Here is a 23,890-nt window from a genome sequence, read left to right on the forward strand (position 1 = left end):
TATATATATGATGCTTTCGGGTGTGCCAGTACAGTACAGTGCCAGTACAGTACACTAGAGGGTACAGTAGAGGGACCGCCACACGGTAACTGTCATTTCTCAACCATTTCGGACGCGGGCGGCTTGCCGGCCCCCTGGGCGCGTTCCTGGGGGTCTGGAACTGAAATGTTACACATTGAGGTAAATTAAGATTCTCAGATTTCTCTTTTTAAATGCCGCTTATCAACTAACCGGTTAATCAATCAATAAGGTTATCAATTATCGATTAATGAATGAATCGATAATTGACATCGCTAACACAAAGATGACTATGCGTTACGGACAAGTAATTCAGAAATATATATTACACATTAACCTTTATCATACATGGTGATAATGTTGCTAAACATAGATCTGCGTTATCCAACTAGCTAGGCAGGGACAGAACCACAACAGCAAGCTTAAGAAAGACTAAACAATGACAGGACAGCTCAACAAACAGACAAACAGACAGACAGACAGACAAACAGACAAGACAGACAGACAGACAAAACACAGCCTAAAGTTTGAAAAATCAATTGACTTTGAGATCCCAGAGTGTAGTTGAGTGTAGGTGATTGGAGGTGTGTGTGGTTGCTCATATCTTAGGTGACACAGGAGCAGACTCTCCTGGTCTGAGCTGGAGCCACACAGTCTGGCTAGGAGGAATGCAAAGACAACGAGGGGGGGGGGGGGGGGGGGGGCTGCTGCTCAAAGTGTATCCAGACAGACAGAGTTTCTCTGTATTGCACACAGCGCATCACCCACTGTATGACAGCACTACAGAAAACACGTCAAAGCACTACTAACAAACACTTGTACCTTCACCTGTGACTTAATGTCAACAAACAAACAAAAGAACGACCAATACAAATACCCTGCCAATCTCTGCCAGTGGTTGACTGCCAAGGGGGGGGGCTTGTGTGCCATTCCAGTAATCATGTGGGTTAGCAGGGCTTTGGTTGTATGAGGCACACCCAGTGCTTACGGGGGCCCCAGAGAGTGCCAGGCATCAAAAGCCAGTGGGGAAGTGTTTGAAGTCTCGTGCACTGTAATAATGAAAGCCCTTACAGTGGGTGCCAAACCACTCCAAAACAGCTTTAGGAGGGCACTGAACAATGTCTGCTTGGTTCCTGGGCTGTCCTTAAGCGGACAAAAAAAGAGAAAGAAGCAGGACCGTTGAGAGAGACAGAAAGAAAGTAAACTGTTACTGAATACTGTTGCTGCTGTGCTGCTGGTCGATTGCATCACTGGACACTGAAACCCTCCCCCACCCGCTCCTGAAAGCAGTGGCTGAAAGGGGGTGGAGTGGGGGTGGTGGTGGGGGGGCCATTCTCAATTTACAGCTCAATATCTGCAGGGGTGGGAGAGTTGCCGGGAGAGCCAAGACACATACAGAGACATGGTTGGGATCGTGTCAGATGGTATTAAAGACAAACACGTGTAATTAAAAACATTATTGATTTCAACACGGGCAGCGGGAGTGAACCCTCCGGCCTTGCAGACAACTGTGTTACCTCGAAACAGATGTTCTGCCATCGGCTCTATGCAGCGAACATAGAAGAACACCATGGTATCCAACACACCCACAACGTGCGCAATTTTAGATATGTAGGTCTCGCAACACTCGCAACACTAAGGGATCAGATCAATGGGCGGACACGAGCTATAGGGAAAGAGAGTGATTAAACTGTATGCGGAGAGCGAGAGAGAGAGAGAGAGAGAGAGAGGGGGGGGGGGTGAGAGAGAGAGAGAGAGAGAGAGAGAGGGGGCGAAAGAGAACGCACAGGAGGAGGAGGGGAAAACAGAAGATAATAAGCAGGTCAGGAGTCAGAGCATGTCTGTCTTTATTCCTGTGCCATATATGGTTCAGTCTCATTCTTTATGCAAAGGGGGTGGGGCGGCGTGGTGAAGCGAGTTGGGTTCAGACTCCGGCATGCATACACAGTACACAGACACTTTGCATTAGTCCTCGACTGCCACACGGTTCCACTCAAGAGCTTCTCCACCCCAGAATCACTGCAAGGTAATGGCTCTAAAGTGCCAGAGCCCCCCCCATTTACCGAAAGCTGATCATGCTCATGAATCTTTAACACTAGGAGTCACTTCAGAATGTCGCAGAAAGAGGAGAGGAGGGCTGTTACAACATAAGTTGCGGAATATGGGGAGAGGGGAGGGTGCAGACGTTCCGACATGCGCTGCGGCTTAAAAATCACCCGTGCTGCGGGTTACAAATCACCTATTACAATAGAAACCAGATTATTCTACATGAAATCGACAACTGATACATGTGCACACAGCACCTTATGGACAGTGGGACACGTTATTTAAAAATGCATTTCGACTAATGGTAGCCTCTAATTTCAGAGCAGCTGCTGTATTTGAAGACAGCGGTGTGTGCTGGCAAAACTCCAGGCAGCGTACGTGCATGAGCATGAGAGGGGAAGAAGTCTAGATATGCAGGCCATCTCCCTGCAGCAGCTGCACTCATCATGGTGGCCAGAAAACTGAGATAAAGCAAGATGTTCACACTCATAGTGTCGCTCATCAAATGGTGGAGAAACTCAGCTCAGATATCACAGCCACCCTTTACGCACTCAAACTACAAAGATACAGCTGAGAAAACACCTTTTCTCCAAATCAATGAGCCTGGATGGAGGGACATCACACATGAGAACAAAAACAAAGTGCATGATGCAGTATAGGGTCATGCCTGGGGCGAGTTCCAATGAACATGGTTTAGGCTTAAAAGAGTAGCCCTTTAATGAGCAGGGAGAAGGCTTCACCGCGGCTGTTGGTGTCCCTCACTGTAGTGTTGGGAGGAGGTTATATACAAGGCATTATTACATAAGCAGAAAGATGGCCATGACTGCACTTCTCACCTTGGCTTCAGTCCAGGGGATCCCTCAGGGCATAGTTGCAGGAATACAACACTGGGAAACCTTTTAGAATCATCCACGCCTCCCTGCTGAAGAACTGTAAAAAAAAATGAAAGGAATAAAAATACAGTCAGGATATACAGTATAGTAGTATATACAGTTACTCAGAATTTTGTCAGAACCGGCACAACTCAGCAACATGGTCCAGTTAAGGTAGCAACAATAGTCCAAGTGGTGCTGAAGCAGGACAATCACAGGTCCTTAGTAGTGTTAAATGCAAGACTGAAACTAGCTACGAGTTTGTCAATAGCTCCACTTAGCTAGTCGTTAGCAGACTAGTAACAGGCCTACAGCTCTGCACTGCACATGATTAGCGTTAGTTTAACGTAGAGCTCTAAGTGGAGTGTCTACAGGGTCCATCTCCTGGGAGACCTTGCAACCTTATTACATCCTGGAATACAGTACGTCTTTTTAATCATGACACACAATTAATTAGACAGGATAAAGGGGTTTCAATTGAAGTCATCTTGTTCAGATAATTAGGAAAAGCAACTACTTGTTCAAAGAAAATGAAACAAGAACAAATGACATGCAGTAAAGTCACTGTGACTGGGATACAGTCACCTTTTAAAGCATGAAGCCTTTCCAATGCTCCTTTATTTGTAAATCTGTGTATATAAAACATATATCCCTTATCACATCTCTTAATTACACCAACATTGTTCATGTGAAGCAGTTTGTTTATCCTTATTTACTGAAATGATAACCGCTATAGTTATTTGGCCTCCGGCGGGGTAAGCGAGCCCCTCTGGCCAGGCACATAGCTCGGCAGAGGGGGCACAAAGCCGCCTTGATGGCTGGCGAGTAAAGACGACAGTCAGCAAATGTAAGTAAGTAAGGTTGTTTGTCACGGTGTAACAATTAATAAATGCATGTCAACGCCGGTAACACCACATAGCCCACTTTCATTAATATATTGTCAACCAGTAGGTGTCCTACTCGACATTTGGCAGTGATCCAGGAACAGAAACCAAACCAGATGGCATGCTAATTTCCAAACGGACAAGGTGTTAGGTGGGTGCACGATCAAAACATACAATGATAGGATAAACAAACCAGCAGCAATCCATAATGTCCTTTTCACAATTTTATTTTCCTCACAAGACCAACAACGGACGTGTTTCAGCTCAAACAGCCTTCATCGGCGTTGTTGACGACTCAAACAGGACATAATTTGATTAATTGAGAGCACATCATCAACGCTACAGGTTGTTGTGAAGGAAAAAAAAAAATCACACTCAGACTCAAAGTACAAGCTCGTACTGAGTTCAATGCAATATTAATCAATACTGAATGATGTTATCTATTTATGGAAACAAGCTGTGGCAGTGCCATCTGTCTGTCCCGTCTGTACCCAGCCCTGTTCCCAGCACCAGCCAGCGGAAGCCGCACATGTGTCCGCTGTGGCCAGCCAGAATATCTAGCGTACAGCTTCGGAGATCCAGAACGCGGAATCTGTGACCGCCCCTTTAGAGCGATGGGAAAAAGAAGGCAGAAATTCTCATGAAACGCCCACATTCCAGGATGTAGTATGTAGGACTTGGGATGGTCTCCCCGTCAAAAAAGGACTCCATCGTGGCATTTGGCAACGCAGTAATGAGGCCAGAGAATCATTTTAGAGGCACACACGCACACCACACGTAGCCGATGTAAGTAGAGCCAGCCGGCCCTTCTACACTGTGGAGATTTCTCTCAAATACCTGCCAACTGAGCCAGCTGAGGAATGCGTTCACGTGAGGTCATAATGTGATGACGTAATAGGAGACCGAATCCCCTTTTGAACCCTGGCCTGCACAAGTTCACAGCCAGAGAGCCATGCGGAGAGGCTCACCCAAACAAAACAGGATGTGATGAATGTGTGGGATTTTCTAAAGACGACAGGAGATAAGAAAACGGATATTTATTGGAATATATGTTGTATTAGTTGTAAAGCAAAAAAGGAATCCCCAATTGCCACAAATGCATTCGTAAACTAAAACTATGGTTTGTGTTCTGCCGTCACGTCTGCTTTGATATTTCAAAACAGTGTTTTTCAACTCCGCCTTCCTCTTGGCCCCCCCGACCCACCCAACCCACCTCCCCCTCGGCTCTCAGTTCTCATCCTCTGGAGGAATTTCCTCTGAGCATTAGTGCTCTGTCACATGTTCAGTCTCAGCACTGCCAGTGACACTCCACCCTCCCACCCACACACACCCCCACCGGCTGCTCTGTGGACTGCTTTGGCCCCATTATGGAGAAACTATACAGAGACAATTTACCATATTGATTGAAAAGCATCAGGAGCCATCACAGCCAATCAAAAAGCGTGGATTGTTCTATTGGGATGTGAGTGTTATTAAATATATATGAGCATATCTATGGAAAGGATCAGTGGATCATAGTGCTTCTATTTGAAAAGCAAATAAGCGGGTACAAACAATGATACCGGAACTTGATTTTGAATAATTTAATTTACACATGGAACTTTACTCTTTAACATATGCTCTCGCCCAAAATGTAAAACATTTTTCGAAAATAGATGCATAGCAGGTTGGCAACCCAGCGTGAGCAGCTTGTAGATCTGCTATTTTAGAACCAGCAGTGACAACGGCCAACGGGACCACCAGTGGTCGCCGGACCACAGTGAACATAGTAGAGATGTTTTTCTTTATGAAAATATTATCTGTTCTAAAGGCAATATTGTCATCCAAACAGGACAGGGCTATAGGCCTACCAAAGTGTGCCTGGGATGTGTCTGTGTAGCTGCATGACTGAGAGGAATGTGACTGGAGTGGAGATTGACTCCAATCAAGATACAGGTTTGGTGGATTTAGCAGGTGTTGGGAATTCACCACCAGTGGTCCTTGAGGGGGTTCCAGGCAAGGGGCCAGCTAGGCACTCCAATGTTGAAGCGCTGGGCCCTAGTGGTAAGAGGAAGGACTGTAGGTGGACCCGTGGATTCATGACGAGGAAACCCCGTGCAGCTGAGCTTTAACATTGAGCGCTCGGTTGCACTTCCGCATTTGACCTCCAAATTTTGGAGGTCAAATGCGGAAGTGCGCCCAAAAAGGCGGAAATAGACGGTCCCTCCGGCGGCTTCAAAACGCCACTGAGCAACTTCCACTGACATGAATAGCGGAGGGGCGGAGCTTCGCGCCAGTTCAGTCTCTATCCTTTTAATACTCTATGGTTCCAGGTGGTCCTCATCTAAAAGATGGAGTTAGTAACCAAATGGACCCTTATTAACTCTCAAGAGTATTGTTAATTATTTACATTACTTAATTTCCAAGATATGAAAAGAGTTGAAACCAACTGCATTATTGGTGCTGATTGAGACAATTTCCGCAATTGAAGCTTTTATTTGTAGGGTTCATATAAAAAAAGTCCACCCCCCCCCCCCCCCCCCCAAACGGTTAATATTGAATTATACCAATTGATTTTCATTTTGGACACATCCCTAACACATAGTAGACCTAAAATCAGAAGCGACTCTAGCGAGTGTCATCACACACACACACACACACACACACACACACACACACACACACACACACAACTTCTGAAAACGTATGTTGCCGTTATTACATGCATGCATAGTTTTTTGTGCGTTATGAACTGATTACAATGAGCTTTTATTACATTTTAGTTATTACATTGTGAGGCGTAATTACATGGATAGTGTAATCTAACACTATCCATCTAACACATTGGCGTAATCTAAACAACCACACACACACAGCCCTGCCAAGTCTGACACTGAGCCTTACTGCACCTCCCCCCAGCTGCCTCCAAAAAGACAAAAAACGTGTGTGAGTGAAAACACAACTTAGAAATTCATACTCCTTCCACAATGTTTTACAGGATAGGACATATACCTGAAAACACATGTGAACACAGATGCGGTAAGAGACAGTATACAAAGCCGTATGCCTGCACACTCAGAGGATCTTTGGCTTTGGCTCACTGACCAACACATCCACTGTCCTCCTGCCATCTGTTGGCATTTTGTGGGAGATCAGAGTTCTACAGGTTAAAAGTTCAAGCTCCCATTAAACGGACAGCAGCCAATTAAAATGTACCTATGGAGTGAGAGAAAAGCCATAGTTTCCACGGTCTTTATGACAAACAACTCGATATCTGTCAAAGGAAAATGAAACTGAATTGGTAAAAGTTACTAATTTAAAGAGCGTTGCTGATGATGCGGCTGGACTACAATTTCAAGTTCACGCAGTGGTGACCATGGTACACAGAAGCTTAAAGGATAGGGAGTATCATTTTGTGACCTCAGAACTCACATTTCCAACCGTGCGGAGACAGATTCTAATCTCTGGGCCTACCGACAAAGGTCTCCGGTAGACAACTTGCTTGTCTCCCGTCAGCACCATTTAGTGATGATATGATCAGACTCAGAGTATGTGAGCAGGACAGTCTTAAAGCCAGAGATTCAGACCGAGTCATTGTAATCCACTACTTTCTCCTGGAGCGGAGATGAACTCCACTTGTGTTAAAAGGCTTTGTCGCCCGGGCTCTGCTAACAGCGCTAACAAGCCGGGCGGCTAATGATCAGCCCTCTCAGGAGGCTGGGGATTAGATGGGGACCAGCAGCAAATATTTCACAGAAACAGAAATTTACCATAATCGCCAGGTCACGGGGGCTAAACACCAATGGAGCCCCTGCTGGCAGCCTTTTGAATAGCCCACTAATGGCCCCTTGATTCAATAAGAATCAGAGTTGATGTCTGACCTAATGGCAGCACCCTGGGCTTGTGCTGCTCCATAGAGGTCGGGTCAAGTCTCAGCCAACATCCTGCTCCTAACCAATAATCAATAGGCTTTGTTCCACCTTGGGAAGTCCTGCAAACAAACAATTACCCATCTAAGGTGTTGTGACACAGGATTATCAGCATAATTAACCGCTATTGCAACCAAATGTGATACAGAATGACTTGGAATATTTGGAAAATCTTGGTTGTGAAAGTCATCATCAACTACTGTCCCAAGTGTAGCTTACACGTTTGCTGGGCTCAGGTGGTAGAGGGGCTGCTTTGGAAGGTTCCTGGTTAAATCCCAGGCTCCTCCTGGCTTCGTGTGTTCTTGAACAAGACGATAAACCCAGAACTGCTCCCAATGAGCAGGTTGGTGTCTTGCATAGTTTTCCATACCATCGGTGTGAATGTACAATATGTGAATGTAGTGGGTGAATGTAATAGACAAACAGATTGATGGAGCGGCCTTTTATGAGGGGGGGGGGGGGGGGAATTCACCCACTTCTGTATACCTGTAGAAACTTGTGATGTGACAAAGCTGATTATAATTCTGAGCTTTGGATATGCACCATTGGATTTGGAATGCACCAATTACTGGGTAGCTCAGATTACTGTTAACTAAATTAATTGAGTGGGTTGTGCTAGAGTTGTTCCAATACCGATACTGATATTGGTTACTCGGGCGATAACACAATCAAGTACTCGTACTCGGAACCGGCCCCGATACTTTGACCCGAGTACCAAAACATCCAAAATCCAAATGACACTAGGCTGAACGAATGAAACAGGAGCAAATCTGACAAAAAAAACAGCCGATCTACAAGCATAAATGACAACTGACAAGTATAGATCGGAGATCAATCTGCATCTATGAGAAAAAGGGGCTCAAATAAGTGGTTACTCAACAAAAATAAAGTACTCGTATCGGCGAGTACTAAAAATTAAGTACTCATACTCTGTCTGAAATAAATGGTATTGGGACAACTCTAGGTTGTGCTGAAGAATACATTTTGAATTAGGCTGAAAAACCTTTCCATGGCTAATAATAAGGGCCCTGCATGAACTCCACCTTCAAAAAGACACTATTATTTATTGCACTGGCCACGTGCCTGCAGATTTCAGCTCTCTTCTGGGTGCAGTTGCCTCATGTCTTTATCCAGCCATATGCCAAAGGCCTTTACATCTGTTGCTCAAATAGGAGCCCTGCCAGCTCCTTCGGCTGTGACCACAGGGAGGATAAACACAAATGTGTTAGGCCTATTATCAGGACTGATAAGACGCGTTGTAAAAAAGGTGAGTCATTCCGACACGACAAAGCAAACGTGTGCTTAAGAGTCAGATAGATAATGCAGACAGTGAAATGAGAACGAGATACGAGGGGTGAGAAAATTACGTTTGTAAAACTGTACCATCCCTTTAAGAGTTTGTGCAGCTCATCTTGTGACCACATTCTGCACGTCTACTGCATGTCTATTGTGCCTGCTTGTTTGTGCCTGCTTGTGCCTGTGTGTGTGTGTGTGTGTGTGTGTGTGTCTCTCTCTCTCTCCCTCTCCATGATCCCCTTCCTGGCCGAGACTGTCACGGTGAGTTAGGAATTAGTTCCCCCAGGGGCCCGGAGGCTGTACAGTAGCAGCAGACCAAAGATAAAGCAATGCCATCTAAAGCAGCAAGAGGAGTGGAGAGAAATCAGCTGACACAAGTCTGTCTCTTGATCAGCTGCGCACTACAGAGAAGAATGGTGTGGATGTCCACCAATCAGGTTCACACAGGGGAGTGTAACATGCACATTGTACACAATCACACGCAATAATGCATGCTAACCTAGAACAATTCCTGTTCTCAACCTCTTGAGGGGGCAGCGGCTGTCCACCTCTGAACAGCGCTCAGTGGGTCAATGGAGACCCAAATCGGTCTCCATTGACCGAATGAGTTGGTTCCAACTCCATATTTTCCCCCTGGTCCCCTCTGGGGTTTAAGAGGTTAACTCCTTGAACACCGTGATAGTATAGAACCCTTTGACTGCCCCCCTTCCTTAACCTGACACCGCCAGCTGGTGGCAGCAGTGAGGTCCTCCTCCTGCTTCCCATCTGGACTCTCTCGGGCAGAGACGATACACTCCGATCAAATGCTGATCGGAGCGATATGCGGCCGTATGCGGCCGCTAGAGGCGGGATCAACACGAGACTGGTGACGTATTGTAGCTGTGCCACAGTGCAGATGTAAACACAACCTAACACGACTACAACTCGAAATTATTATGGATATATCAGATTTTTGTCCCGCTGCTTCGGGTTCATCGTTTCTGCTTGAGAGACCAGATGCAGGCAGGAGGAGGTAACTTGTGAACTCAATACTGCCGCAATCTGGCAGAGTTTAATTCCAATACGTTTTGTATTGTATGTAGTATTATATGAGTTACTGATTAGTACCGTTAATAAAATATTAAATCAATATATATATATATTATGTAGCTACTGCCGTAACTCTGGACTTTATCACCCCGGCTGGGTCACCCGAGTGAGGGGTATGATGTTCGCGAGACCCGAAACCCCGATGACCTTGTGATACATCACTGAGGAGTGAGGATACATCCCAGGTGCATCCAAGCAATATATTTTCGTTCTATATATTAATTATATGCACATAAAATGCATGCCCATGCGCGCGTGCAGAGTCTGCACACCCACACCAAATCTATGTATAGTCGATGTTTTTCATATTCTATAGAATAGCCTGGGTTGCTCAGGCGAATACTGGACAACTCGCCCCGGTGCTTGCCCATTTTTCCTCCCGGAATTTTCCCCAGTGAGGGGGATAACTTTGTAATATGCTATTGGCTGTTTGTATTCTTTTTGGAAAAATATAAAAAGATACTCCTGTGGAAAGGCTATATTATTTGACTTATATTGAACCTATAAACAATTTTGTCTTATTTAGTATATGTAAGGTTTTGCCACCTCAAATGGTACCTCATCAGATAATCCCCACATATCCTACAACAACTTCTGTGAACAGACTTCACTGTAGTAGCTTTTCATAAATTATATTTGTACTTAGGCTGTTCTGCTGTCATGAAAGTTTATAGTTAGAGAAATTCAAAGTCCAGCCGTCTGCTGTCCAGCCTCTCCCACCCCTCACTGGGGAAAATTCTGGGAGGAAAACAGAAACGGGGCGAGTAGTCTTGTTACCGCTCAGGCAGAGCTTCAATACCGGGCACCACCAACTCAGCGTGTGAGTAGCACGACTTGTGCGGTAAGTATTTGGAGCTGACAGTAGGTGTGGCCGGCACTCTACCTCAGCAACCCGTCACCTCACCGGTCTAGTAGTCCATTGTATTGCTCGGCTGAATGATAGACAATAAGCCACTCCAACCTAATGTCCTTATTTATTTTATTTAACCAGTAAAACCACATTGAGACTGAAGTCTCTTTTACAAATGTGAACTGGCCAAGAGAAGAGGCAAAATAAGTGACACAGCTCTGCCACTGCCAGTAACAATAAATATGACAAAAAACAGGACAAACATACAGTGCTCCTAATACAGTACCCACTACCGAAGGAGCTCAAAGGGAGAACAGGAACGTCTAGAAAATGCAAACAAAAAAGACTAATAAATAAAAACTAAGCAACGAACTTTGCTAGTAAACTAAAAAGCAACATTTGCTATACGTCAAAGCAGGAGCAGTGTTTGGGAAGTGTGCCCATGGCAATCCTTTTAAAGAAGCACAGCAGCCAGTCTGGTCTGTAGGTCATTCCAAGACCAGGGTCCGAAATAAGCAAGGCTTTATTTCCAGCCTCAGATTTTGTTGGGGGCACGACTAGGGATGTCCCGATACACTTTTTTTGCTTCCGATCCGATCCAGATACCTCAATTTCTGCGTTAGCCGATACCGAATACAGATACCAGTGTCGTGATCTCATGTTTTGTTTATAGCTATATCTCGTGTTGTGTTTATAGCAGACTCCTCACTCAAATGTGCACTTGCAGTTTGGGCAACTCCAAAGCAAACTCCACATGTCCCAACATTGTATTTACCTGCCATAGTGTCAACCCCTTCCTTACCCCTGTGTCGGATCTGTGGTTAGACTGGCATATTCACCGATACCGATATGACCCGATATGACAAATAAGGGCCGATCCGATACTTTTCCCGATACCGATACAGTATTGCACAACGTAGCGCAGCCAAGCATTTGATCTGAGATTGAGAGTTTGACAAGTTCAAATTTAGAACAAATGTAAAGTGGGAGATTGCCAAGATTACCTATAGAAACAACAATAGATGGTATGCGTGTGACATCATCATAACCGGAAGTTATGTGTGAATGCCTACTGAGTGGTAAAAAACTACTTTCTGGCCTTGACAGCCCATAAATCTAAACAGAAATGTACTGTATCTGATTCCATTACATGATGTTAAACAGTGTTAAACTCAATTTGCCATTCACTTTATGCATGCGCATACCTTCTATATGTACAATAAAGAAAATCTCTCCATGCATGTTTCTACCCATCTCTGTGTTCCTACACATCCCATGTTGCATTTTGCAGGAAAGCACCAACCTGGCACGAACATACAGTACTTTGCCTCCATCATCAAACCAATTCATATTTGCTGACATCAATTATTGTATTTACATACAGCAAACAAGGACAATGTTGCTAAAGCTAGCTAAAAAACACTCCAGTGACGTCGCTGGCGTAAACCTTTCAGCAGAACTTAAGTGGCGTTTCAGAGACACACAGACGACTGGCTGGTAATGCAACATTAGCCCTACCAGATATAGAGATAGCTTTTCAATTTGTGATAGCATTACTTTAATGCCGGGTTGCTTTGTTAAAGCAGAATTCTCTTTTCTCCGACCAATGTTATAGCAGCAGGATAATGGTTCTGTTGAACATGCTCAGGGTTGGACTGCTAAACCTCAGTATTACCTGATTAAGTCCTGCAGCCTGCTCTGACAGCGGCACACATAATTGGAACAGACAGAGTGAAGAGCAAAGCGAAGCGGCTTTCTCTTCTCATTCGTCATTTGCCTCCCATTTGCACGATCCCCTGGTGAGACACCAAGACACAGCCGGGTCAGGTAGACCCTAGAGCCATTGGCCATTTAACCTTTATAGTGGAGTGCGTGTGTGACAGCATCTCTTTTTTTATTTTTATATATATATATTTTTTTTGTCCCACGATTTTGTAACCCATTTTTCACCCCTGTGTCAATCATCCTGTGATGTGATCCTGGGCTCTACACACCCTCCGCCAACCTAGGGAGAGCAACGGACTTAACTCATTCTTCCTTCATGCTTGAGTGTCCAAGTTGCTCCTTTACACCTGACAGGGGGGAGTTTCCCTGGTTGGACGTAGCGCGTGCAAAGAACACGTTATTCCAACCAGTTCCTTTCCCCTCCATCAGGCGTCCCGGCTGGCCAGGGGGAGGCAGTTTAGAGACCAGGATTACTGCATGTTTTTGTGAGGGTAACTACCCTAGGGGACACAGGGAGAACATGCAAACTCCACACAGAAAGGCCCTTTCGCCAACCCCGCCTTCGGGTATGGGCACTGATGACGCGGAGGAGGAAACACGCCGCCAGCACCCACAGCGTCCCGAGCGGGAATCGAAGTGTGACAGCATCTCAATTCTAGAAGAGATACTTCTAGTATCATGTTGACTGTTGAGTATTCAGTGCATAAGGTCTTACTTCACCATCACTCGACATAGTTTGAGGTAGGCTAAAATGCCAAGTGAAGGGGCTCAGGTCCGATTCTACTGAGTGTTTACAAAGTCAGTCAAATACAATTGCAGTGTTTAGGAACACTGTGTTTAGGAAATACAATTTAGTGTTAGTGTTTACCGGTAGTTATATAGTATTTACATATTGCATCTATTGTTATTTACATAATTTCTGTATAAATAATTATTGATCAATTTATCTTGATCTTGGGTTCTTGCTTTAGGTGGTCTTAAAAACAGTGTGTGAAATGGATTTTGATGTCGTTCCCTTTACACCATCTTTCAAATCACTCTGTAGCAACAGTCGAAGCTCCACCTGGTCAAACGCCACTGCCATTCGCCTGCCCAACCACTGTTTAGTATGGTTTAGTTTAGGGCTGCACAATATTTCAAAGGAATAGTCATAGCAAATTAGCAATATCAACATGTGCAGTAAACGTATCGCAAAAGATAGCTTGGATTGGATTGCAATGAATGGTAGAGCTTAATTTCATCCAGAGCTTGACAGAGCTCAGCTCCGGTACCTGTCACTTAACCCATTCTGACCTGAGATCAGATTCTAAAAATGTCTGTTTGAAAATGAGTTTTCTGAAAAAGCTATGTTTCTATGTCAGTCGTTCTTTGATTTTTCAAAAATAGGAGACCTACAAGCTTGTAGCACGCCACTCGGTGGCACGCTATGAGCTTGTAGATCTGATATTTTTAATTAGCTTAAGCATAACGTAATGCTAACACCAAAAGGGGTTCCCGCCTAAAATGGGTTAAGTGTTGAGGCAGCTCCGGTACCAGTAGGGGGCGCTCCGCTATGGGAGCCTCCCATATGGGAGCCAATTGGTCCTATACGCAGACTGCGCAGGGCCCCCAATTCCATAAAAGGCCTCCAAAGAACTACATTCAAAGAACGTCTTTGTGCAGTGAGTGTACGCTGCTCAGAAGGATGAAATCTTCCGTCAGCCTTAGTGATCAGAGACATGCCGACGCCGTAGTAGTTATTTCTACCACGTGGAAACGCCCCCTTTCAAAGTATTTTTGCTTCGGTGTAATCGGTTCAGGTTCGGACGGGAGAGTTTATTTTTAGACAACAACACACGGAATCTATCAGTCTATCATCATGAAGCGACTTTATCCGTTCAGGATATGAAAAAAGAAAAGGCGTCAGACTGAACTACGGCAGCAGGAATCAGGTAAATAAACATGTCAACTTGCAGCCTTGCAGTGTCCTGTGCTGTGAATGTTACTTCTTCTTGTCAGGGGTGTCACTAGGATCCAAACGGAGCTATCAGGTGGTCAAAGTGTGTGTGTGTGTGTGTGTGGGGGGGGGTGAAATCACCTATACACTAGTGCGGGTGTTGCGACTCAGTGAATGGTGGTGACGCGCCTGGTTGTTGTTGTTGTTGTACAGGCTGAGCCACGCTGGTGGCTAGCGGTCGGGCTAGCAGTACTGCTGCTGCAGTTTGTAATCAATAATCATCTATCTTATCATGGCATGGTGACTCGCTGTAGTCTCACTCTCTGACTGTACAGTCCGTGGCTGTGCAGTCCGATTTGTGAAAAAGTGTTTGGTAGTGTATTGGTACTGTGTTTGGTACTGCCTGGCTGTCACTCTGGGGCAGCATTACCACCAAATAAGCGGCATAAATACACCCAAACCCGACGAAAAACCGACATATGAATGAAGTTTAAGTTTATTACTTAATATGCAAATATGCAAAACACACGCTCACAGGTCACAGCTAAGCCTCTCACTGGGACAAATAGGACAAATTGTCAAATGAAAAAATAAAATGAAAAAATAAACAAACTAGAAAACCATCTTGCATCCAAATTGGTGTGACATTGAACACATGAGATGCGAGTTTGGTGAAAACAGGGGGGGGGGGGGGGGGGGGTAATGGTTTGTTATAAACTCTGTTTTCCATATGTAATAAAATGATCAAATGTTTTCCAAATGGGAGAGGTACATGTGTCTGTCGTGTGTTGACACTCCTGTGCTGCTAAGGCGAACTGTCGGTGCCGCTCGGCACATCATGCTTGTTGTGGTTTCACTGGTTTGAGAATAGATCCCATCGTCCCAGGGTGTGGGTATCTTAGCAACACTGAATGCGCTGTCCCATTGGTCGTGTGCAGCTCTGAGCTTCCGAGAACCCGGGTTCACAGCTCACACAGGGCAGTGGCACAGACAGGTCCGTTGACCGTGGAACAACATGCATCCCGTTAATTACGGGACTCATGACAGGCTGCAGACAGTTGGGACATAGCCGATAGCACTGCTCCTTCTGTGTCTATTTTTTATTATTGTGCAATTTGTGCTTTGATGCACCTGCACAAGTTGTGTTGCTTACAGGAATGCATAGTTGCGATAGTCAACTGCTGCAAAACAAAAAACAGTTAGCCTAAAGAATTCTGAGGCATCATGGCGGCAGGTTCAAGTTTCATCAAAGTAGTGTCGGATGGTTTGACTTCATGGCCATTCAGCTAGCATCGCATTGGCCGCGTCGTTACCTGTTACCTACTTTTAGTTTCATAAAAGTAGTGTCGGATGGTTTGACTTAAAGGCGCAGTGAAACGGAAATGGTGAACAACATGAAAATGGTGTTTCCACATGAAACACCGGTCTGAAGTTTCTGAACTAATCAGAGCGTCGCATCCCTTCAGGCGATGGGACGGTAGCTAGGGACGGTGGCTATGCTAAACGCAACACGCATGGTGTCTGTTTGTTTACCAATCAGATTGTCGGCCAGCTACACCAGTTTACTGTTATGTGGCTTATTTCTACCCTATAATGTTTTCGGATACATATTTTAGCGTGATGATTAAGTTGAAACCGAGTAATACACTGTCTGGATGTTATATTGAATGGGAACAAAAACTGAGGATTTCTGTAATCAATAGCAGCTGTGCTGGACGGAGGCGCAGTAATGGGGAATTAAACGGGTGAGCTTCATTGTTATTGGCTTTTATCGATGTGTATCTCTACACGTCATCACGCAGCACGTTTTCGTTTTAATAAATAAATAATGCAATCGTTTTTATGGACCTTTGATATAAAAACACACAGAAATGAGAATTTTCACATTTATTTGGCATCCATTGTTAGGTATGCCCATATGATGACCACGGATATGGTTTAAAAGTGTGAAAAACGTCTTTTTCATTTCACTGCACCTTTAATGATGTTCAGCTAGCATCCCATGGCTGAGAGGTCGGCTAGAGGCAAAGTGTGGCTGGTTGCCTAGATACGAGGCAACCAATACGGCAGGCAATGAGAATGATAGCTTGCTAGTACGACGAGGCAGCCAATGAAGAATGATAGCTTGCTAGTAAGGGCACTATGGCAGCCAATGAGAGATATCTTGCTAGTCCAGAAAGGCAAACCGATCGTTCATAAAACAGTTCTGCTGTGCTTCACACAGCAACTGATAAAAAGGGCAGGGTACACTTTGTTGTTTTTCTTTTTTTCTAAATATTTGTTCTGCCCTTCACTTCATCTCCGCCTGTAATCTAGGTTACTTTGTTATTGACAACGTGAACACACCCCCCCCCCCCCCTCGGTCATAAACCTTGTTTTGACCAGAGATAAAGGCGATTGAAAGAAACAGAGTGGATGAGGGTGCACGAGAAATTCAAGATGGCGCGCTCCATTGTTGTTGACAACATCAGCTAGCAACCCACTGCTAAAGTAGTATCACGACCCGATCGATCATAATCGCTATACAAGACCATTTGGCGTAGATTAACGCCATTGGCCGTTTCAAATTGTGCTACTGTTATCTACTACAAATAATTAAAGGGACATTTCACCGCTGGAAGAAACTGCAGTCACTTACTTAATGTTAATACCATTTGTACTAGATAAAAGTAGCACAATTTTAAATTTGCACACTATGGCCAGAAGAATGATGTCTATGTGTTTGACTAGGTTTGCAAGAATTGCTGAATTCATACAATGCCCATAATGCATTAGTGCACTTTCCCTCCTTTGTTGAGAGGGGGGAGGCTGCATGGAGGTGTGACTTTGTAGTCCAGGAAGGAAGTGAGACCATGTTTTCATGACAGGATTTTGGTCATGAACATGGCATCTACAAAAACATATTACACACATAAAAACCCCAAGAAAGTGTTTGTGTCCTAAACATCATTAAAATAAGCTCTGGTTGCAAAAGGGGTGAAGTGGCCCTTTAACATTGAGTGACTGCAGTTTCTTCCAGTGGTGAAATGTTCCTTTAAGTCAGCTGTGTAAGCAAATCCCAAACCAGTTGTTCTCAAGAACCCAATTGCTGCGATTGGTCTAAATGCGTTCAGAGAACTTCAGACTCCTACTACTATAGTAGGAAGTAGTGCAATTAGTTTAGAGTAGAGCAACAATATATATTGTTTTTAAAGGAAGCTAACGATTATCCTCAGAGAAAACTCTCTCCAGTCCTTAGTCTTGTGAAGTCACCCCAGATGCCTGCCTGCGGATGCATGCGTGTGCCGCTGCCAGGCCCATAAATCATGTTAACCCCCAACTGAAAAATATATAGTCAATGTACTACAGGCAGCCCTTGCTAACCATAGGGTGAAAGTGAAGGTTTTTTTAAACTATCCTCAACTGAGGGGAATCGCTTGGATACTGCCTGTATGTCTGAAGAACAGTAAGCACTGCAGGCAAAACACATATGTCACCCAAGAAACACAGCTGAGTCAGCAGGGAGAGAGCGAAAGAGAGGGACACTGACATGCCTTTATTTCAGTGACGCCTGGTATCAGGCTGGTCAGAGTTTGACCCTTGCTCTATGTACAGAGTGAAAAGCCAGAAACTGAATCCACACATTTCTCTGGCTTTATGTCAAGAGGACGAGAACCACCCCTGTTCTCACCATGACGTGTCACACACACACACTACCTCAGCCCAACGCATGGTGTACCAGCAGTGGTACAGTGTTGCACTACCTTCACTTGAAACAAACACTCAACTACTCAATTTCTTCACTAGTCATTCTCAGAAGATATTTTTGGGCCACCCACCCACTCTAGCAGGCGGATAACTCAATCAAACTTCTCTCTACCCGGTGCCAAGGATTAATTCCACCATGGGCAGTGGGCATATTGCCAACCACATGCTAGCATCCAGCGCGCCACACACACACACACACACACACACACACACACACACACACACACAGGAACAGCATCCTTACTAGTTGGCTCATCCCAATATGAATATAAATAAGCAATTCATTTTAAATCTTGTCTCTTACAAGCATTGAAATGATGAGAATACAACACAGACAATCTCTTCTCTAAGTGAAGTTGAAACTGAAATCCTGCGTGTTTCAAAACTAACAACAAACTGCTAGTTTCTCACAGCTCAGCAGTTTGGGAACTCGGCCTGTGCCGGCACGGTATATACGACGCCATGAGGGAAAACAGCAGCAGAAGCAGCACTGTCACACTCGGTGGTCATGTGACCTCTGTAGGCCCCTCCATGCAAGTCAACCTGGCTGAGGGCACCTTCTTTGCAATGGGGAGCAGACAACACAATATCATCTGGCCTGGGGAAATCAATATGCACTTTACTGTGGCTGACCTATGTAAGTGGAGAGGAGCCTGGCCTGTCAGAATCATTGGGTTGCCTAAGGGCCTGAAGATCACTGGAGCCCTGCTGAGTTTTTTGTAAAAAAAGAAAAAAGGAGGTTACTGAATACCGATTACATATTCTCCTTCTTGCATTGCAGTATTCCATTACATCATAGCTATTGCTGTGTGAAAATAACAGGTGTTTCCAGCAACTAAGTAGTTTGTTGTAACCAAAACAGAAAATGAACAACATCCGTGGTCGTTTTAGTAGAAAGTTGGTGCAATGTGATGCTGCTACCTGCATTCTGTCCTACAATTACAATACAATGCCCGACAATTTTTGATTTCAGATTAGCATGCACCTTAATGCAATTGTCTTCCATACTAGTCCTCTTTCCTTATTGGCTGGCTAATGTGTCGAGTTCATTCTAGGTTGATGATTGATACAATCATCCCAAAGGTAATTATATAGGCTATACCGCAAACAAGAACTGTTAACTCTAAGCAAGAGAAGACCAACTCTTTAGCATTGATGGATTATGAGGTCAGCTAATAATCACAATTTGACGGCAAGAATTGGAGTGGAACCTGAGAAACCACAACTTCTCCTCCAAGTCCTACAAGCTTGTACGCTCCCATTTTTCCTCCTACCCTTAGCTACTTTTCCTCTCTCTTCCTCTGTTGCAAAAATAATGTGCCAGGCCCATTACCCCACAGCTCATCCCTCACGCCCACCGAGGACCTGTCACACCGCTGTTGCCATGACAACACAAACGCAGAGGCAGCAGGGTGAAGATGCTCACTTGCTCACCGAGGAGACAAGGCTAACAGATACAAGGGGTAGGGGTTAAAAGGTCTGTGAGTCATGTAAATAATACACTGTGGGCCACATACGATATGTGATGGACAGAACACATCTATAGCTCAGTTACAATGTGAATCTTCTGAAAATGACTTGCATGTTGTTTAATTGGTCACATTATGCCAAGCCGTCTATCCGTCAGTTTAGAATGATTGAATTATTCAGCCATTAGCAAAAAAAAAGGGGGGGGGAGACAAAGTAACAGCTGCAGATTACTTCAGTAAACAGTAAAGAAGGGTGCACTACATCTTTCTTTGCCAAACGCAACTCAGCAGCGCTGTAGTGTAGTTCCTTCTAACATTGGGTCTTTGTGTGCAGTGTGTTGTTTTATGCAGGGCCAAGTAGCAAGTTGCAACATCATTATGGAAGCCTAGATTTCCTCCAGCCTCTTAGCCATGAACACTGTCATTTGACACCCCACATTAAAAGAGCCTGTATGAGACGGGAGGCATGGTGTTGTTCATAAGATCGCCATGCTAAGCACCAGAGACAGGGATGTCATTTTCCAGCCTGGTTCAAATGACTCAACCTAATGTCTAACACATTAGGAAAACAGTGTGGAAACCAGAGCAGCGGTGTAGTTCACTGGTATTTTTGTCAAGTTTGGAAAGAGTTTCTCCATTTTATAGTACCTTTAAACACAAGGATAACTAGCCTTAGAGGACAACTTTCGTTTTTTTCAACCAAGGTTCATGTTTTAGGTTGTTATTAGAGAAAGTAAAAGTGTGTTAATTTCTTTTCATTTGCTGCTTTCTTTCATTTTAGAGATTTTAGCTCTTTTTGACAGGGGGGCGGGGGCATTCGAGCATGGGGCTAAATATGTATTTTTTTTACAAAATCTTATGGTGATTTATCTTTGTATTATTTACTATAGTCCTAATAAACCCCAGGAAATTACATCTGGCCACAGAAGATCACAGGATCTACTGAATGTGAAGGTAGCCTACTGGGGGAAGGCTTATACTGTGTGTATAGGCTCAATATGTCAATATGACGTCAATGTCAGTTTGTCATAACAACCTAAAACATGAACCTTGGTTGAAAAAAACTAAAGTTGTCCTTTAAGGAACAGTTATTCAATTAAGACCCACTTCTACAACATTGCTTTTAATTGATCTTTTATTTTTTTGTTATTCATGTCCTCACTGTATTGCATTACTGCTTGTTTTTTAATGTCGTTGCCTCACTTTTCTTTTATTCTCCATTGTTCTGTAAAGCACTTTGAGCTGCATTTCATGTCATGAAAGGTGCTATACAAATAAAGTTTTATTATTATTATTGTTAATAGTGTGACTATGACATTTCAGCAGCACGTCACTTCACGAACTGTGAAGCTATACATTTGTCTGCCAAATCTGCATGAAGCCAACGGTAACGAGTAACAACTCAAGAATAAACTAGCAGTGTATGCGTAGAATAGATGCAAGAGAACAAGGGTCAAATGATTACACAGTATCACTCAAAGTGACACAACAGAGCCATCTATCACAGGGCAAAGGCCAATATGAGTACAAGATGAGATTTGACTCAAAGCACATCAGAATTAGTTCTTTTTGCAGATTTCTCCTGTGGGTTACCGTACATGAGAGTACGTCAGATATCAGAACTGTGGATGAGGATGGATTGAGGGAATAAAAATGACTAGAAAGATTGGAGTTGGCTAGAGGTAAAGGAGGAACAAATTGGGGATAGGGAGAGAAAACAAAAGTCAACTATGGAGAAAGACATATCAAACGAAAAAAAGAGTGAATAGACACCAACATTTCCCACATACTTGTATGAGCATGACAAATAAATCTCTTGAATCTTTAAAGAAAACAATTTGTTTTCAAGTCATGTGAATTGTGAAGAGCAGGGCAGTAGTTTGGCACACACAAAAGAGAAATTAGATGTTTGCCCGGAACCCAAACTAGTGAATATAGCAAATCTACAAGCTCACAACACGTCGCTTGTAGATCTACTATTTTCACTACTTATTAAACATGTTTTCTAATTTATGGAATTTTAGATTTTCTCCCATTCATTTACTGAAAAGAAATCATCGAATTTTGCTTTGAATTAATGTAAATCTTTGCTTTTTTGGGAATGTTTTTTGAAATTGTTTGAAATATTAAAAACAAAATGTAGGAAACAAAAAATTAAAAGGGACCCATAAAAATGTGTTCGCGACCCAGTGTTTGGCAAACAGTGCTCTAAAGTCTAAACTTTAAGCATTCAGGCAGAGCCATAGTCCATAGTTCTAGGTAACAGACATGCATTGTGCCTAGTTAGTGTGAGAAAACCTCCAGTCTGATATCCTTGTATAAACATCCACATACTAGTCACTCACATGGATTCCTAAGCTGTCACTATGCCACCAGCACCCTCATTCTTGCATTGTTATTTTGTCAGTGTTCACTAAAATGACCTTTGTTTTCACATGTAACAGAATGCTAGTTTCAACTAATGCAGAGTTGCACACTATGCAACCAAGCATTTATGATAGCAGTATACAATATATGTATACAAGAATACTATAGCAGTGTGTGCTGCCAAACTGTATCACTATCAAGCCATGGATCTGTGTGCAATATAGCCACTGGTTTAATTTTAATGTCCATTGTCCTCACCTACCACACACACAATGAGAATAAGTTCACTTAAACTTGCAGTTTTCCCTTTCAAATGTTTTGCTGTCCAAGGACTAAATCGGGCACTGCCCATATGTAAGCAAAACTTAAATGTTTTGAGCTTGTAGATCGGCTATTTTTGCTACTTGTGTGTGACATTGAAAGACAAAGTAGAGCATTAATTACGAAAAAGGTCAAAATACCGAGAACATGTTTCTACCCGACAGCAATGTGGCCCTTTGGAGTGGGTGTGGAAATATAGTGGCCCTTGCTCCATCATCAAAGCTGCCCACTCCTGGGGCCTGGACTAATTCATATACCATTCATTGGATGAAACCAAATTGAGGTACTAACCTAATTCTGTGTGGTAGTAAACCAAAATATGACCCACAATCCAGGAGTTAGGTCGTTTTTTTGCACGTAACTACTACTAGCTAAGGCTTGAATTTATCCCACCGTCATAGTTGTCCAACATGTCAACACTCATATCGGTGATGATTGACATGAGCGCTGCTCACCTCAGGTAGGAAGAGTGATGATGATGTAACAGAACACTGCTTGACTGGTTCCACAGGCTGTGTGCGTTCCAGAGCATTAGGAAGAGCAGCGTTGACAAACATTGAAATTACACAAGCCATCCATCTGCCTGTATAGCCCTGAATCAGCCAAGCAGCAGTGCCAGTGCTCAATTCACAACAAATACAACCCACGAGTTGGAGCTCCACGAGTTGGAGCTCCACGAGTTGGAGCTTCAATTTAAGAGAACCAACAGTCTATTCAATCGACCACACAGCTTCTACTTAATGTCCACAAAGTGCTATTATCATCATCATCATCATCATCATCATCAACAGTAACCTATTAGGTTTGACTGTAGCACCTGCACGCACGGCCCTGCGATTTCGACCGTTGACCACTACTTAATAGCAGATGATGCGCAATGTATAATCTGATCGGAACAGTGGCGAGTATTACAAGTTCAAAGCGAAGGCTTTAACGTGTGATTAAAGGGAAGCAAAAACAGCAACACAACAGGCAAAAGAGACAACAGCGGTTCACCTCGCCGCTGTCGTTTATATGCACAGTGCCGTGCAAAGTTCACACACACACACACACACACACACACACACACACTAAACTGAGCCGAGGGAGACGATCTAAGATACTTGTTTCATTAGTTATTCACTTTGTTTTCAAGCGACAGCAACGTGTTGTCAAAACGACACCGATAATAAAACAAGAAATGTAGAACAACAAGTGAATTTAAAAGCCCGCTCGACACGAACACACAGATTCGATTCTTCTGGAAGCGTTGTGGCGCTTGCCAAAAATAGCAGATCTACAGAGACGAGATAACGCGTGATTGTTGTTATTAGCTTGTAGATCCGTTCTTTTTTTGGCTAGCGACACCGCCGTTCGTCCAAG

At 43.9% G+C, this 23,890-nt stretch overlaps 1 protein-coding gene across 1 annotated transcript in view; it reads right to left on the reverse strand.

Annotated features, from left to right (window-relative positions):
* Positions 1 to 23,890, reverse strand: part of ncoa2 (nuclear receptor coactivator 2) — a 101,076-nt gene that overhangs the window by 76,309 nt on the left and 877 nt on the right. The window contains 1 exon segment of the mRNA XM_083778260.1: positions 2,901 to 2,994. The gene's annotated coding sequence lies outside the window, so the exon portion shown is untranslated.

This window comes from Protomyctophum parallelum, assembly GCF_964188405.1.
Source record: "Protomyctophum parallelum genome assembly, chromosome: 12".
Lineage (NCBI taxonomy): Eukaryota > Metazoa > Chordata > Actinopteri > Myctophiformes > Myctophidae > Protomyctophum > Protomyctophum parallelum.